The sequence below is a fragment of the Amphibalanus amphitrite genome, unplaced genomic scaffold, assembly GCF_019059575.1.
Source record: "Amphibalanus amphitrite isolate SeventyFive unplaced genomic scaffold, NRLGWU_Aamphi_draft 002471F_arrow, whole genome shotgun sequence".
NCBI classification, from domain to species: domain Eukaryota; kingdom Metazoa; phylum Arthropoda; class Thecostraca; order Balanomorpha; family Balanidae; genus Amphibalanus; species Amphibalanus amphitrite.
In genome coordinates, this window is record NW_024883906.1 from 17,975 (window position 1) to 33,305 (window position 15,331).

General features: G+C 48.5%; 1 long non-coding RNA gene across 1 annotated transcript; it reads right to left on the reverse strand.

Annotated features, from left to right (window-relative positions):
- Window positions 1–12,644: 12,644 nt before the first annotated feature.
- LOC122377036 lies at window positions 12,645–15,003 on the reverse strand. Its single transcript, XR_006255750.1, has 2 exons — window positions 14,828–15,003; window positions 12,645–13,141 (listed from the first exon to the last, which is right to left on the reverse strand). It is a non-coding gene; the product is annotated as an uncharacterized LOC122377036 (long non-coding RNA).
- Between the last annotated feature and the right edge of the window lie 328 nt (window positions 15,004–15,331).

The window sequence follows — 15,331 nt, forward strand, 5'->3', positions numbered from 1 at the left end:
AAAGCCGAACCGCCTCGGCGTGGGGAATCATTTACGTTATTGCAGTAAAGAGAATATCCAAAGAGGTTAAAGTTATATTTAGTCGAGTCAGTGTCGAGGAAGTGGGTCTCTTGGATGGCGGCTACTAATGGCTTTTTATTAACTATATATTCACGGAATTCCGCCCAGTGGGATACTACAGAGTTAGCATTCCACTGGAGCAGGAATTCCTCCGTGTGTTGTGGCATATTACTGTTTCTTTAGAGCGGACCGAGTGAGCGGGCCGGACCTGGCTGACTCCAGCACATCCAGGTCGGCCAGGCTCAAGGGAACGGTGTTGTTCCGGCGGAGCGGTGGAGTGTCGTGGGGCGGCGGTGAGGGGGTGGGGGCGCTGACTATGGTAGTGTCTAGCTCGTCGAGCTGTAGGGAGATAGTGTCGGCCTCTGATTGGCCGCTGCCGAGGCTCTCCGCGGAGCCGCTCGAGTGTTTGGAGAGGCGGGACGGCCTTGGAGCGGGGTCGTCAGTGTCGGTGTCGGTGACGGACCGGACGGAGGGCGAGGCCTGAGGGGCAGCCGGTGAGGACATGGCGCCGGCTTCTGGGTCCTCGGTAGTGCGCTTAGGAGCGGGTGGCACGGAGCGTGCCGGTGGTGAGGCCACCTTATGGGTCGCGCCTGGGGCCGGCAGGGGCGGCCAGTCGTCCCCGGCGAGAGGGGCGGTTGCGGTGTCGGTCGGGCGGGCGACGGCGGCGGCGGCGGTCGGGCGGGCGGCGGCGGCGGCGGCGGTCGGGCGGGCGGCGGCGGCGGTCGGGCGGGCGGCGGCGGCGGCGGTCGCGGAACGAGTGGGAGGGGACCCGGTGTCCGACGGCGCGTGAGGGGCGGGGAGCAGCCCGTCGGGCCGCTCCTCCCGGAACCACGTGGCTCCGTTGGGCCGACCGTGGCCTTGGGCCCGGTGCTCCGCGCGGCGGTTCTTGACTTCCGCGCGGTGCCACTGCCTGGCGTCTTCTGCGATAGGGCACCGGCGGTCCCACGCCGGGTGGGGACCGCCGCAGCCGGGACACTGTTCAGGGCCGCTGCACTTTTCGGCGTCGTGCGGCCCGCCGCAGCGGCCACACATGGGCTGGCGTCGACGGCAGGCGCGCTTAGAGTGTCCGTAGGCCCAGCACTTAGTGCAGGGGCGCGGGGCCGGGACCCAGGGGTCCACGGGCACGGAAAGGTACCCGCATCGGATGGCCTGCGGGAGGATGCGGCCGCTGAAGGTGAGCCGGACGGTGGGGTTCGGCCCAAGATTTTGGAGGTCGCGGGACCGGAGGCGCTGGACCCGTACGACGCCCTGGGTCTGTAGTTCCTGAAGGAGCTCCGTGTTTGTTATCTCGGTGAGGGCGTCGGAGCGGACCGACCCCTCGACAGAGTTCAGCCGGGTGGCGAGGCTGATCGTGACTGGGGTGCCTCTGAAGGAGGCCGTTCGCATCATTTGGATCGTTTGGGTTTCCGTTTTCGTCTCGATGAGGAGGGCGCCGCTCCTGAGTGCTTTAAGTGAGTTCACCGGACCGATGTATGAGTCGATGGACCGGCGGAGGGAGAAGGGGTTGGTGTGTCTGAAGCTTCCCTCCTTCCTTGTTACCAGCAGGAAAGCCGGTCCCTCGGGTATGGCCTGGGAGGGGGGGAGCTCGGCGGGCTCCTCGGAAGGGTGACCCGGTGCAGGGTCGGTGGTCTCGGCCGAGTCCATGTTGTTGATGTAAATCTCAAGCGAATAGCAAATTTAATGTAGAGGTGGGATGTCAAGTACAGATAAAGAATCACTAGCGGGCGGAGCCGCAGATTTCAAAGCTAAGCCGACCCGGATAAAAAAATTGGGCGAAGAGGGCCGGCGCTGCCGGTGGCCTCGGATGCCCCCAAACAACGACAAAGGTAGAAAGGAAAGGACGGGGAGGGAGGAGGACAGACGCCTCAGAGAGTGGGAAAAGAAGTGGAATAGACAACCAACTATTTGACCTACCTACAATGAAACAAGTCACAAAAGGCTGAAGGCCAGGCAAGGCGACCGGTACCAGGTACGCGGACTGCGCTGCAAGAGCGTGCGCCCACTGCGGAGACGTTCCTATCGGTACCGTCTCCACGAGTGTCCTGCCCGAGGCCCTGGTCGGGGTGCCCTGACAATAGGCATGTTCTGCAGTCCGGAAAACATCTGCAAACCATCCCGCGCGGGACTCGTCTGGCAGTTCTGACGTCAAACTCCGTGACGTCAAAACTATCCGTGACGTCACAGTAACACGTGTGTGGGGAGGGGAAGCCGACCTCCCCGGCTGTTTGGTTCGGTAAGTTGACAGGTGACGGACCGGCTGATACAGGTGGTACTGGTGGTGTATAGGGGCGAGGGCGACACGCCCCCAACTGTGTCGAGGAAATGGCTTACATTGAGAACATCAAAATAGCTGCTTTGCAAAAAAGCATTTTGCGTTTGTGAATAGATCCAAAGCATTCTTTTATGCCAAAATGTAGTTGGAAAATGATGTTGCTTCGATATTCCATTCAAAAATCACTTTTATTGGGAAAGGATGCAAAGTTTTCTCATACAAAATGTTATTGAAAATAAATCATTGTTTCTTAGGTATCGTCGAAAAAATGTTGACAGGCGAGGCGATCGACAGCCGGCGCCGCGCGGAGGCCCGACCCGTGTGCTGCTGCCGTGCAGCGCAGGTGAACCGACGGAGGTGAGTTGCGTCACAGTTAGCTGGGTCAATGACCTGCACTGCCCGCCTGCCACGCAGTCTGACCTGAACTCTGAAGGACTGGGAACGTCGAACAAGAGAAGGAGCGAACGATCGAACGGCAGAGCGAACAACGGAGCGATCGAGCGAAAGGACGAACGGGCGAACTCCCGAGTAATTAGGAAAACGGACAAGCACTTGAACTAGCTAATGACCGATGGATCGATTCACCATTCCAGCCGCCGCAAAAACTTGCCCTGATCGACTTCCGTTTCATCCCCATGCTTTTTGTGAAATATCTATCTTTTATCGCATCTTCATTCCTGAATGGATAATTTGTATCAGTTTTTACTTGCGTCAGTGTCTCACTCACTCCTTTCTTTTCCCGTCCTGCAGCATTATCACGCCTTATAGGCACCCCTGCCTCCCTTACTCCCCCTATCATCCCTGCCTTTTCTCTCCTTGACCTCCTAGTCACCGGGCCCCATCCTCACCCCCCCCCCCCATCGCAGTGACCGGGTCATCTGCGTCACACACTCGACACTGACCCGACCACATTCCTCAGGATCAGCCTGCAGTCGCGGTCAGCTGAGTCTGCACCCCAGCGGAGCCTCACAGGAACAGGACAACGGCGGCGCCGGATTGACCTCACAGTGCGTTGGTATGTTAGTAATGGGTGATGGATGTATTGCAGTTCCGCTTTGAGCTAAACATTACAAATTGACAGACATAGCATGATATATCTAGAGCTGGTACTACGGAGAGCTGTTGAGTGTTGAGTGTGAGTTTTGATCCACTGGTCATAGCTAAGTATAATTCCACTTTATACATTAGCAGCGGTAACGGGACATCATTGACTCATAACAATCAGTCATTCACGCAAAGACGTCAAAACAAGTGTAGGAACGTCTGACATTTAGGGGCATTTTGACTTCCATTTTACGTCAATGCATTTACCATATACCTAAGCTATCGCGGGTGTTGACTGGTGGGTGGAGCCAGTGCCGCCGGCTGCTGGCGGTTTCTGCTTCCACCACTAGACACTTGTGTCGGACACGTGTCGGCGACAGGTGAGGTGCCGTCGACAGCCACATCACGAGCTCGGACATATTTCTGAGATCTCGCTATTCGGTCGCCTTTTTAGATTCTGTATATTCCAGTATATTCTAATGGCAAATGGTCCGGAGAGAGGGAAGAGAGAGAGAGGGAGAGAGAGAGAAAGAGAGAGACAGAAACAAAGAGAGAGAAAGAGAGAGAGAGAGAGGGTGGAGCGACAGAGCGAGGTAGAGGGAGGGAGAATATAAGGATTATAAACGCAATGTCGGATGGCGCCCGGAGGTCAGTTTCTGGGGAGAACATAATGGACACACCGTTAGGAACACCATTTTGCTATCGAGTCGGTCATCTTCACGGTTTCATAAAGGAGCTCATTCAGTTATCAGGTGGATGAAACGATATCACGAGGGGAAATGGATTTCATGAACAGTTCATCGAGCAGGGAACATAAAATTAACTACATTCACGGTGAAGAACTTAGAAAACTAAAAAATATCACGCTAGGTATATGAAGAGCTGGTGTGGTTCCATTGCTGAATAGGCGCAGACGTTAATCGAATTATCTGAGCGGAGTATTCTTGAAATTTTGTGTTCCAAAACACATTAAAAATAGCAATAAAACAGAATAGATAAAACGCACGCACCAAAGAGCAAACAAAAACCGTAAGCAACTAAATACCGTAATGCTATGATTTGATACAGCGTCCAGCGTTAGTGGAAACCTCAAACCGCTAGAGAGATATAGCTGCCCAAGGCTGTCTGCTCTGCGGTTTACTCAGACAGCCTTATAGTCGAGCCAGCTATCAGAAGCACATGCTGGTTCGCACGGAATACGAGAACATATCGGATGGGCCAGTGGGCGCCTAAGGTTTCGGGCTGATAAGCGTACCTAATGTTAGGTTGACATTTGGGGCCTGTGTGTTTCGTTTATGCTTATTCATCCTTATGCACTAAAAAGCATTCATAGCATCACTTTTCACTTCATATGCAATACATCTGTGCATATCAGAAGGAATAAGAAATCATACATGAATTACAGATAGCTTGGAGGAGATAAGTTCAGATTGAAAGTAGTAATATAACGGCTTAGCCAAAGCATCCGTAGAACTAGATATTCGCCCAATAGTTTTGTCAATAAAAAATTGCACTGCAACTGTAACAATGCCCTGCAGTCACTCTGATAGCTTTCTTCCGGTACCGCATACTTTCGCACGCTCACGTGTCTCCAGTCGGCGTCGTTCAGCGGCTGTTTCCGACAGAAATTAGTGGTCACGCAGTGGGGAAGTTTCCCAGACCGAGAGACCCCGGCTAGACTAGACCAGACTGCAGACTGGGTCGACCGTCCGTCCGTCAGTCAGTCGCTGCTGCTAGGGGAGTGGTGAGAGAGAAAGAGAGAGAGAGAGAGAGAGAGAGAGAGAGAGAGAGGGAGAGAGAGAAAGAGAGAGAGAGAGAGAGAGAGAGAGAGAGAGAGAGAGAGAGGGAGGGAGAGAGGGAGGGAGAGAGGGCGAGCCAACATAATTGCCCGGCTGGCTGGCCAGTGCAATGCACGATTGTTCCGAAATGGCTAGACGGGACGGGTGGATGGTTTAGTGTTCCCAGCTCCGGATTACTGGAGAATAATGTGATAATTGTGCCAATGACGGAGCGTGAGAGAGAATGGAGCGAAAGCAGGCACAGCGAGATAAATGCAGAGGGAAGGCAAAGACAAACAGCGTGAGATAAGGATGAAGGGCAGTGCAAGAATAAGCAAACGTGCTTAGGAGGTTCAAATGGCCAAATGTAATCGCAAACCTCAGTGAAGTGATATTTTACAGCATGCACAATCGACATTGTAAGACTACTGTCCACAACATACTCGTAGTGTGTAAAGTAAACGGTCCCTCCTGGCTTTCCTGGTGGCAGATAAAGACCAGACACCAGCAAACGTCACCACATGGTTCCAACTTCTAAACCTGGCGCAACTTCTGGCGTGGTGTTGTTCAGACCTTACTGTCATGATCAACAGCATGGTCACTGCTCAATTCATGTTTACACTGAGATGGGCCTGCAGTGGCCAGGCTACTGCACACAGGCTATAAATATATCTGAAATAGCAATGTCCTGTTGATATTCATCTCCAGCCTCAGATCCTGAAAACGATCTTTGAAAGTAATGATCTTTCCCTTGATGTTCAATGCCCATTTCCATCTTGCTCTTGCTCTTGCTCTCTCTCTCTCTCTCTCTCTCTCTCTCTCTCTCTCTCTCTCTCTCTCTCTCTCTCTCTCTCTCTCTCTCTCTCTCTCTCTCTCTCTCTCTCTCCACCGTAGCAACCCTCGCTTGTCGTCACAGCCCGGAAGAGTGTCTGACCCGACTAACCCCGCATGCCACCGTCTGCCGTCGTCGTCGACAACGCCGACGCCGCCGCCGACGCTTGTCTTGGCAGGGCTCCTCTCAACTGGGCGAGCATGCCAGGGGCGTGCCTGAGTCAGTTGGGGCGCCAGACGTGCCCCCGCAGCCGCCGCCAACACTGGCCGGTTTCCACTCACCATGTCCATGGGTGGTCATGGCCGTCAACCGTCCATGGTTGCCCATGGTCGTCAACCGTCCATGGCTGTTCCCTGTTCATTTCTCAGTCATTCATCGTCCGAATTCTACCGTCCATCGTCGACTGACCACAATGTCCACCGTCCACCTTCCACCTTCCACTTTCCGATATTAATCGTTCATCGTCCACCATCTCACTGTCCACTGTTCATCGACGGCCATCCACGGCCCTCTTTCCCCTCAGTTTACGCTATTTATGTATTTCTATTTCTGTTATCCCCAGCCTTCATCAATGCTATTTATACCGGCATTTCCCATTGTCCGCTGGCCGCTGCATCAGCAAGACAGAATTCAGCGGAATCCTTCCCCTGCTGCATATGATTAATAGCCCAGCGTAAGAACCAAACAGCCCACGAGGACTGGAGAATACCACCTCGCTCTTATAGTCATCACGTCATCAGTAAGTGTGCGGGGAATGCGGGTATGCAAGGGATTAGAAGGGAGGAAGATAGGAGAATGCTTCGGTAAAAACGGTGACTGGTAAGGCGGGTAGACGGTGGACATCGGGTGATTGCAGCTGTATCCCGTAAGTTAACCCCGCGTCTCATCCGTTCTTGGAGGTTTGAGCAAGTGAAGACGAATGTGAACGGTGATAGTCTTGATTGGCGTAACTTGGAATCAGATTCAGTGGCAATAGAAAAAAAAATCTATGAGAGTTAACCAGGACGGCATAACAGTTATTTCCATGCTCTGCAACTGTAAAATGCAAATTCTCGAGCACGCCATCCATCAGCGAGGCCCTAATACACACTGAAACGACAAACTCATGACTTGAATTGATGTGCAGTTATGATCAACCCTCTCAGTTTCACCGGCCGGCGTGCTTGCTCATAAGTCCTCCGTCAGTATTTCGGCAGCGAGTTCCGACCTCCGTGACCCGCAGAGTCAGCTGACCGTATTACTCAGCCGCCGTGACTAACCCCATGGGTGTGGGTTGGCTCTCTCTGCAGTTGAACAGCAGTCGGTCCTGATCGAGCCACATCGTCTGTTCTAAAACGGCTGTCGACAGGTGCTGTTGGCAAAACATACGACGACTCACTCGAATGAACTTTAAACTTTGGTATATGTTTCAGCAATCAGCTTCATCTTTTGAGTTTCGGTTCACTTAGTTTCCCTTCCATTGATCACGAAACCGTTTCGATATTAGCCAATAGAACAGAAAGTTTCCCATGATCGAACCTAAATAACCACGAACAAAAACAGCTTGGCGTGAAATCACGTCTAGCTGTTACAGGCACCCGAACCAGACCCTATATCATCGACGACCAACCACTAACCAGCTTCTTATCCGATAGCCACCGATCACAATCATTAGCCATGCGGTGCGCCGCCTCACTCTGACCACTGTGTGATCAGAAATAATCGCCGTTACGAGGAACTGGTAACAAATTCGGCGTTATTGTCATAAATGCGTCGTATTAGTCGCCGTTGCGCCGTGTTGGTTACACATTTAGAGCATTCATCGACGATGCGTAAAACCATGCACCATATGCACCGTATTTACCGCGCCTTGAGCCGCTTTATGTAGTAGCTACATGAACCGCTTTGGTCATCAGCACTGCACTGGTCTCTATGCGTCACATTGGTCCCAACGCGCCACAATAGTCACCACCACCGGCCGCTCCGGTGGGAAGTGTGTCGGCGGTTCCACTCAGGTGCGCTCAGCTGCCGTCTGACCGTGTTCAGTTGAAGTTTTTGTCGACAGACGTGACGCGGTGGACGGTTGCCAGCCGCCAGCAGACCAGCCGCACCTGTCTGGGCATTCAAACGGATAAACGGCATGGCACGCCGGCATAGAGATAGAGCCGCGTGGCGCTCAGATTACTCCGAATACTGTTGTAGACATGAGGTGCCGCAGAGCTACACTAGTCTCTTCGTAAAAAAAGGACAAAAAAGACCTATATACGTTACTCATCAGGTGAGTTTATGATTCTTATGCACTGCTATCTTTTCATGAGTTGCAGAGTAACGCTCGCAGCCTTTTCAGCCAGCCGTTGCTCTCGCTGCACGGTTCTGACAGCCGTCACCTGTCACAGTGTGACAGTGTGACAGTCTGACAGACGTGACAGGTCGGCCCGCTCGAGAGGTCACGAGGTCATCCGGTCGGCCCGCCTGGTCCAACCCGCCAGCCCGCTGCACCCGGGGCTAGTTAGCACCAGGTTTTAGTGTCTGAGTTAGGACACAGGTCATGCGGTCTGGTTTCAGCAAGTTTTTCTAAGCTCGCGCACCGGACTTGAAAGCCATTCCTCGGGTTTCGGAGAAGGCCGTTCACATGGTGTATGTAGTTTCTCCGCACGGTTTTGAGAATGTGAGTGGGCGACAGGTAAACCCCCCTGTATGCAATATACATAGTGTGAAAGGTGCATTATAAACCAAGCTTAAGGCTGATCTTGATGCTTCATATCTGCTTATGAATTTATGCCTATGTTACCTTACCGCGGCTACATACCTATGGGACGCACGTCACTTTTGCTAAGACTCTAATCTACCCACAGACAATTGTATCTTTACCTGTGAAGCCGAAGCGACTGTATTTAGATGAAAAGCATATTTCTGCCTCAAAGAACGATCGATTTACTTGTTTTTGACATCATTGATGTTCTAACATTGCCGAGCTACCCACTAAGAAGTCCTGCTTGTGAAAGGGACAAGACCAAGTGTTCACAAAGCTTGTCTGCAAACCAAGAAATAATCCCTCTAAAGGCGGAATAATCGGCTTTGCATAAACATGAAGGTAGGTAATGCAGCAAGAATCGGTTGACCAAAACTGGTTGATAAAAGAAGCTATATTTGGCATGAATGTAGCTGAAATTAAAAGGTTTGTCGCAAAATCGAATAATGCTTCACTTAAAAGGCATAGTTGAGCCACAAAAGCGAAGCCTATCACAGAATCAGGAAGTACGAAAATTATATAGTAGAAAAAAAAAATTATAGTAGATGATCATGGGTAGACTTCCAGGAACCTTTACCTCGTAAAACACTTGCACTTCAATAATCTCTTCATCATTATCTCAACATTCGAACATTTAAAGACATGATGTGGAGATGAATTGTGAATTAAAATGAAATCGGACTTACTCCACAAGAGTTCGTTGGGTCGGAGCTTTCGAATTGTATTACAATTCTTCGTCAGCGAGAGTCGTATCGGATGTTAACCCGCGCACCGACGGGGGGGGGCGGATATCCGCCCCCCCCCTGAGGTTTTTCGCGAATAGCGGGAAAACCGCGGCGCTACGCGCCGCGAAATTTGGTATGACTATTCCCTTATCAATTTTACACATGGTGTGCAAGTTTGAACCTCCTACCTTTCAAGGTCAGGTCACCAGGTCACTTTGAATGACCCAACCTCAAGTCACTTTTTTGCAACTTTGTCACCGTGCCAGAGCTACAGTAGATGTCGGAGGCCTTTGAAAGTCGCAGGATGTTATTAGGTCATTAGTAGCTACAATTTGTATATCTCGGAATTTTGATATCGGTGACCTAAGGTCAGGTCAATTTCGCGACCTCCCCATTATAAGTCAATGGGGGAAAAATCAACTCCCTGTTTTTACCACTAAAACGGGTCGGAATGGCCCCATATACCATACATGACTTCATATACGATCAACCTTCACTACCTTGAGGTCTGTTTTGCTGTTGGGCAGCTGTGAGGTCATGTGACGTCATCAAAGGTCACCAAAGGTTTTTGGCCAATAACTCCGTACAGGAACAAGATACAGACGCGTGGATGGTCTCATTGTGTTAAGCTCGTCAAGACGCATCGAATGATATACATGATGACCTCGAGGTCACGTGACCTGAGGTCAACCTTTGACCTTGACCTTTCGAGGTCAACATATATATCATTCGATGCGGATTGACGAGAGGATCACGATGATGCCCTTAGTTTGTTCCTATCTTGACTAATTCGAAAGTTATTCGAGAAAAACTCTCTCCATATTTAGCGCCGCCATTTTGACTTTTTCGACCCCTGTGACGTCATCTTTGACCTGACCTGAAAATGACCTTAGTAAAAATTGTAGATCTTGACCGTGCGTATCCGATGCCGTTTACCGCTTGTCGCTATCTTGCTTCGTTCTCGAGATCTCAGGGGGGGCGGTCATCCGCCCCCCCCCCCCCCCGTCGGTACTAAGTTGGCGCAGACCCCCGTCGGTGCGCGGGTTAAGATCGAATCGAAGGTACAGTGCGGATCGAACAAAATATGGGTCGGACTAAGAATTGTAATACAATTCGAAAGCTCCGACCCAACGAACTCTTGTGGAGTAAGTCCGATTTCATTTTAATTCTCAACATTCGAATGTAGCTACACACTCATTTTTCTTCTGGAACTGGCATTCTGATTCGCATGTATATGTCTCATAAGGTTTTCAGTCAGTTCTTGTAATGTCAACAACAACAACTCCTCGTAAATATATGGCCAGTTCCATGTAGACACGTACATTCGCTTTATAAAAAATGCCCAACTGAGGGAAGCACGTTGTGAGGATTGCCTCGGAAAAGGCTTTGCCTTTCCACGAATGACGTCTAACTACAAGCACGCCTTGGTAAAACTTGCCAATAAGCATCTATCCATTGCACGACAACTTCAATGATCTACCGCATTACATAGCGTCATATTCTTGGAAACCTACCACGCGATTTTCCACACCGTGTATTTTTCTCGATATGAAGTTTCGTCGAATAATGTCCCAGCCGTTTCGATGTACCCCACCCCCGCTCCCCCTTTCCCTCCCCCTCAACAGACAACATGGAACACGCGATAGGCGGCGGCCGCGGCCATAACGGCCGGAGCGACACCAGCGCCACCATCGGCGGCTGGTCGGAACTATCGCAACGGATCGCACGTTAATTCAAATTATTTAGTAACGATACGTTATGCGTCAACGAAACCTTTACTGAAAATTTAAGAAAAATGCATTTCATATTATAGCTTAATTTCATGATACATCTCGCGATGTAAATAGGTATTTTAATGGATAATTTGATTAGTAAATAATTGCATCCCTTCAATTAACTAATAATATCATTGCACATATTTCGCATTCGATAAATGCCCCACCGGAATATGAAAGCCCACAAAGTAAGCTTTCTAAAAATGCATATTAGTCACAAGTCAGTGATGGCTTATGCTACTTTTGACGCGATTGTTTTCGTTATCGGTCGATATAACATACACTTTTACTTTATTCCAATGCGTACAACTCAGTCAAATTTGAATATTACGTTAATGCCCCAGTAGATATTTAAACATCAATTAATTGCCGTTCGAATGATGTTACGCATGCCTCAATGGTGCCTACCCTAAGCTACTTTTTTCTCGTGTCTTGATAAGCAAGCACTAGGCAAAATTGTGGTATCACCATAATTAACTAATAAAATTAATGAATAAATGACACCTTCGATAAATGCCCCACCGGAATACGAAAGCCCACAAAGTAAGCTTTCTAAAAATGTATATTAGCCACAAGTCAGTGATGGCTTATGCTACTTTTGACGCGATTGTTTTCGTTATCGGTCGATATAACATACACTTTTACTATATTTCAATGCTTACAACTCAGTCAAATTTGAATATTACGTTAATGCCCCAGTAGATAATCAAACAGCAATTAATTGCTATTCGAATGATGGTACCCATACCCCCATTGCGCCTAGCCTAAGCTGCTTTTACCCCCTGTCTTCATTGCCAATCACTGGGTGCAATAGCGGTCTCAGGCCTTATCCGGGCAAAAATGATTTTTAGGGTGAGGGGACAAACGCTAAAGCTATTTCTTTCGAATGTGGCTACTTAAGCGTTTCAAATAAGAGTAAAATTGGGGAACTTCACTTACCTGAACATAATTTACTTAATCTTAAAAATTGACTATCTAATCAAAGTATCAGTAGGCATGATCCAAACATGTAGGTACCTAGGCATGGCGGCGATGGGAGATACCTGTCAGGGTGCGGGCCAGTTATTTTCATGTTCAATCTCTTCATATTGACGCAATCAACGTCACGTAAATATATAATGTATATTCTTCGCAAGTAGCATATCAATACATTTATCACAAATCTAATGCAGTCACATAAACACATTTTGACACGCACGCTCACGCACCAGATTCTGATGCGCCAACATTTTGATAGGTGCACATTCGCTCGCAATTCAAGTCACATAACAATTTTTAGCTGCCTTCAACAGTCGGCGGCCGTCCTGCGTCAAGGCATGTCACATTCCGTCCTGTTTTTCAACAGGTTGTTGGGTAAACACTTGCATAGATTCTGCCCGCCCAGTAGTTAAATCGCAAACATGAAATAACTGAATACGAAGAAGAAAAAAAAAACGGGCCGATCATGGACAACAAGAACACCGACAGGAACATTTTCATTAAGTTCGCAACCTCGTGGCGAAGTTAATCGAGATCACGACTTATCGTCCTATAGGTTCATGACTTTTACACACTTTAGAAGTAGCAGTCGCAGCTGCATCCCGCTTTGGAGGCCGAGGAAATCCATGGCAGGAGGGCAAAAACAAGAACAATATGATTTTGTGACGGCCGGCTTTATCTAAATTACTGAACTCTTCTTTTCGTCCCGAACAGTGATTTTTCCTCGGCATGCTTTTTTACTCCGAATGAACTCGTGACTCGAGGTTTAGGAATTTCGCGCCGATTGAAGTTCGTCGGAAGCACGGAGGACGTTTCTTTGTCTAGGACGAGTGGTACGCGTGCCTCCATTGCGTGTAGCCCCACTGCGTTTCCAGCTGGCAAATCTCGGTGCTGACGATGTCCTTTAGGTCCACTAAACGTTGATGCACGTAGGTGTCGCACTCATCTGTAAAGAAAAGCCAAATTGTCACAAAAACATTTTCTTCAGTGTCACTGTCATTCACCAGAAGGCTCATATTTAAAACCCCTTAGCCCTAGGTTAAAAGATATTATGAGGAATTTCGGTCCCCACTAGTGAAACTTCACATTCATGCGTGAACAGCCTGATGGTAATATTCTTATTTGTTAAACAATAAATACAAACTGATAACTGACACTGACACTACTATGAATCAGCCCAGAAAAAGAGCATACTACCTAGGTACTTGACAAATGGGATACCAATTTCAAAGAAAGTAAGTCAATTCTTCAAAGCAGCCTGAATCAATATATGCAGGCTAGAAGCATATGCCTACTATCTGAGGAGTTAACAGGCAGCCGTTTAATGAAGTGGGTTGCAGACTGCAGAGCCACCACAACAATTCTTGAAACTGCACATGAGTGACACATGTTCTGATTTCAGCAGCATGTTGTAATGGCATTGGGTGGTAATGGCATACTAATAAATTTAGTAGGCACTACTCGTTGCATCAATGTTAAATAGGGAAGATCAATACATACTCGGGAAGCTGATGTCAAAGGTAGTTATGAAAGAATCACTTCAAACAAGTTATGAAAATGTTGTGAAAGGGTTCCAAATAATTTACAAAAGGGCAGTGTCGAATGACTCATCACAAAATTATATTAATGCTTGGGTGTTAGAGGGGAAAATTCCTCTCCAAAAAAAGGGATGAGGGTGGTATATTCTTGATAAGGTTAGCCCCGCCCCCCAAAAAATTGAAATAAAGAACAGAAGAAGGAAAAATTGCACTTTCCTGTACAATGGTAGAATCTGATGCGATCATGCAATTAGATGCTCTTTCATGAGTGGTAAATTGCTATTGAAAGTTGGAGGTGGGAGTGGAAAATTATTTTCATTTGGATGTCTTGTTCCACCCAAATTGACAAATTTTGGGACACTGCGAATGAGTTATGAAAATTTTGCCAAAGGGTTCAACAAGTAAACAAAAGTGTTGTTTGAAATGAGTTATGTAAAGGCTGTGAAAGAGTTATGAAGAATTTGCAAAAGGGTTCCTTCAAAAGAGTTCCGAAAAGGTTCCGAAAGAGTTACAATGAGTTAATGAAGAGACTTTCCGAATGAGATATGAAAAAGTTGTCAGAGGGTCACAAATAATCTATGAGAAATTTGCTTTAAATGAATTATGAAAGGGCTGTGACAGGGTTACAATAAGTTAATGAAAAGCCTCTTTCGAATGAGTCAGGAAAATGTCGCGAAAGGGTTGCAAATAATTTACGAAAGGGTTATTTTGAATGAGCTATGAAAATATTGAACATAGTTAAAAATAAGTTATGAAAGGGTTACTCTGAATAAACTAATAAAAGGCTGAGAAAGGGTTACCATGAGTTTACGAAAGGGCTGTTTCAAATAAGTTATGAAAAGGCTGCGAAAGGGTTACGAAGGGCTTGCGTAAAGGCTTAGTGAAAGGGTTGTGAGTTGTGACCGAACAAGTTGCGAAAAAATCACAACAGCTTTAGGAAAAGAATATGAATGGATAAAGAAGTAACAAATTTTGTTGCAACAAGTGAGGAACAATGTCACACTAATGGGGCTATAATTATACTCAGAAATAAAAAGCATCTCAGTCTAATCCATGAAGACTAAAGAGCAGGCTGCACTTAATTGGTGGCTTACCTCGAAATCACTGGCCGACTCACCCCTTCCACTAGATTGATCGGGCGATTAAACACCTTTTTTCAAATAACGGAAACCCAGGCAATTGCCTAAAACCCAGAAGAAACGTTTGAACCGCTGGAAATGCCGAGAAATTGGCGGCAATATACATTATACAGGGAGGGTACACTGCGCAACAAATGTCTCATAAGCGCATGGAACGTATGCAGTTTCCAAAGCTCTTGATAATATCAAGAACATGTTTTTTTTTCTTCTAATCCCCATCTGGCCAAATGTCCGCCTTTACACGGGGCCTGCACCCTAACAACCGGGGAAAACCACTCCCTTCGCGTCAGTTTCGCCCGACGGGAAACCAGTCTGCGCCGGTTACGCCACCGCGGCACGCAGCGCGACGAACACGGCGCGCCGGTGCGCCGGAAAAACCCCCGGCCTCCTGCGGCGACTGTGGCGCACCGTGCGGCGGGGAGGGCCCGCTTCTGGGTCAGCTGTGGGCCCGGCGTTACA